This window comes from Dioscorea cayenensis, chromosome 20 (genome assembly GCF_009730915.1).
Source record: "Dioscorea cayenensis subsp. rotundata cultivar TDr96_F1 chromosome 20, TDr96_F1_v2_PseudoChromosome.rev07_lg8_w22 25.fasta, whole genome shotgun sequence".
Taxonomy (NCBI): domain Eukaryota; kingdom Viridiplantae; phylum Streptophyta; class Magnoliopsida; order Dioscoreales; family Dioscoreaceae; genus Dioscorea; species Dioscorea cayenensis.
Genome location: NC_052490.1, coordinates 11,197,424 through 11,200,558, shown reverse-complemented (window position 1 = coordinate 11,200,558; position 3,135 = coordinate 11,197,424). Strand labels below are relative to the sequence as shown.

At 40.0% G+C, this 3,135-nt stretch overlaps 1 non-coding gene across 1 annotated transcript; it reads left to right on the top strand.

The window, feature by feature from the left end:
- The first annotated feature begins 347 nt into the window (after window positions 1-347).
- LOC120252025 lies at window positions 348-454 on the top strand. The gene has a single exon (XR_005533578.1). It is a non-coding gene; the product is annotated as a small nucleolar RNA R71 (small nucleolar RNA).
- The last annotated feature ends 2,681 nt before the right edge of the window (window positions 455-3,135 follow it).

Sequence of the window (3,135 nt, the reverse complement as noted above, 5' to 3'; positions counted from 1 at the left end):
TGTACCACCAGTATAAATCAGGCAATCAGATGGAGCATGTCCTCCCCTACACCCTGTGCAACTAGTCATTGCCGTCAATCTATTAGAAGTTAGAATGTCTAACTTCTTGCTTAATGATACTACTTGGGCCGCCAATGAAGTAACTGAGTCAATATCATGAAGTCCGACTACCTTCTTTTTGTCCCTTGTGTTCCACTGATAACCGTTCATAGCCATTTCCTCAATAAGATGGCGGGCTTCTTTCGGAGTCTTGCTCCCTAAGATACCTCCTGCTGTAGCATGAAGTAACTGCTTCATGCTTTAGGTTCAAACCATTATAAAAAGTCTAAATGATCATCCACTCGAGGAACCCATATTGAGGACATTTCCGCAGGAGCTCCTTGAACCTATCCCATGTCTCAAATAGAGACTCCAATTCCATTTGTATAAAAACGGATATTTCATTCCTAAGCTTTGCGGATTTTCTGAGAGAAAAATATCAAGCAAGGAAAGCTTCTACCATCTCCTCCTATGTAGTGATCGATGCTCTAGGTAATGAATGTAGCCATTTCTTAGTTCTCCCTTTCAAGGAAAATGGGAAGGCCCTCAACTTGATAGCATCATCCGTAACACCATTAATCTTGAGCATGTCGCACACTTCCGAGAAGTTCTCTAGGTGATTGTTTGGATCCTCATCAGCCAAACCATTAAACTTTGCTAACTACCGTAACATTTGGATGAATACTGGCTTTAGCTCAAAGTTCTGAGCTGTAATTGGTGGCCGCACAATACTAGACTGTATAACCGGAACTGCGGGTCTGGCATAATTTAATAGCTTCCTCTGCTGTTCATTTTGTTCTACCATATTATCTGACCCTTCACCATCTACCTCAGCTTGATTTTTCTATTCTTGCACAGGTTCTTTGCCCCTTCAATGAAGTGTTGGTTCAAGATCAGGATCACCTTCAACCAATGCCGAAGGGTTCCCTCTGGTTATAACCTGGAGGTGCAACCAAAGAAAGAAAAACAAAATGGAACGATGGAAGAATAAGAAAGTGTGAAATAAAATAAATGGTGAATAGCTAAAGTAGCAAAGTGCAATGTGCTTCTAAAATGCCTATTCCCTGTCAACGGTGCCAAAAACTTGACAACGCCCTTTTGCATGTGCACCGTAAGTGCACGGGTTTGTCGAATTAATAATACCCCAGTGAGTGGGTAGTCGAATCCATACGCAGTAGTGATTAGAAACACAAAGATTGATATTTACTTAGAACGCAAATGAATCAATAGTGATGTGAATTAGAATCAATGCAAATAGAAATAAGAAAAGAAGAACAAGATGCAAATAAAAGATAGGAGAGGCAATCAAAGATAAATGGGGCACCCAAACATTGCTCACCCTAGGACTATTGTTTCAAGTGCAAGGCCAATCATTATGTTTCCTAACTAATGTCTAATGGAGATCCTTAAACATACGGCCCCAAAACTTAAGGTCAACCGTGACTAACCGTACATTATGGCTCGGTGGAGAAATCTCTCAGTCTCGACAGCTCACACTGTGCTAGGTTGCTTTATGCTCTAGAGATCCCAAGTGATAAACCCTATTCCCTAAAATAGATCTAACCCTTCACTCTATTGCTTGCGCAACTAAGTCCAGTGGAGTTCATCTCTTAGGACATCACTCTATTTTGACCGCAAAGAACTCTCGGAATGTGGAGGTAGGATAAATCATACTGGAGGGCATTGTCTAACCCTTATGGTTTGTCACTCATCCACAAAGATTACCAAAATAGATTCTCAACCCTAGTGTCACTCTAAGGAAAAATCAACTCAACAAGCATTTAACATTGGAACTCAATTAAAATGTCAATTAAAGAAAGCATTATAAGACATCAAAGAAACAATATCATCCTAGGGTTTACAAGCCCAAGCACCCACTAGGGGTTTAGCTCTCCATGGAGCAAAATACAATCAATAAGGAAATAAAAAATAAACATATGCAATCCATGAATAAAACCCCCTTGGGGTTCTTATCGATGGTCTTGTGGAGTGGCCTCGTCTTCCCCAAAGGCCCTCTCGTCAATCCTAGAGCACACCTCGCCAGATCGGTACCTATAATAGTTCCCCCAATAACTTTCTTACGAAGGAAATGCGGTGTTAAAGACTGTAAACATCTGCAAAAGCCTAGCCAAAGCCTCTCCAAACCCTAGCTGCGGGCGCCTCCAAAGGTGAGAAAAGATAGGCCAAAGGATGGATAGAAGAATCCCTAAATGTGGCTGAAATCGCGACTTAAATAGGGCTTGAATCGGGCATCCACACGGGCGTGTGGAATTTCCACATGGCCGTGTGAATCTGCAAAAATTCATTTTTCACAATCTTATAAATAGTAACTCCTACAGTACATTTCTAAATGGGCACCCGTCCATGCTGTAGATCGCGTTGCATCTTCAAATAAAAACACATTTGACGACAATCTTGCTAGCATTGCACAAGTGAGAACACATGAGTGTGACTGCCTTTGTGCCTCTCTAATTTGAATATTCACTTGAGCACAACGGAGGTTGGCACACACTCACATATCTTTGAGCACAAATTTTGTCTTCACATTTGTTCACTCCAAGATTCCATTAGCAAAGTTCAAACGAAATCTACTTTGGCTTCTTTCTTCTATACTTGTCTCCACAACCCTACATGCGCAAAATTAACACAAATACACATTTATAAGTGATCAAATCTGAGAAAAATAATGCTCATCGTAAGAAAAAAATACTTTGTATTACTATTACACAAGCACTTATCAATGTTCACTCGAGCACAACGGAGTTTGGCAGACACTCATATTCCTTTAATTACAACTTGTGTCTTCACGTTTGTTCACTTTAAGATTTCATCAACAAATTTCATCGATGATCTAGTTTTGGTTTCTTTCTTTCCTACTTGTCTCCACAACCCTACATGCACAAAAGAATAAAAATACACATGCATAAGCGATAAAACATGAGAAAGCAATGCTCAATATAAGAAAAGATACTTTATATTACTATTACACAAGCACTTATCACTAGGATACTGGGTAATAGCTTCATACATGGTAGGGGTAGCCTTCTCTCATTGTAGGTCATGAAATGTACACTTCTAATGCCCAAAATTTAATTA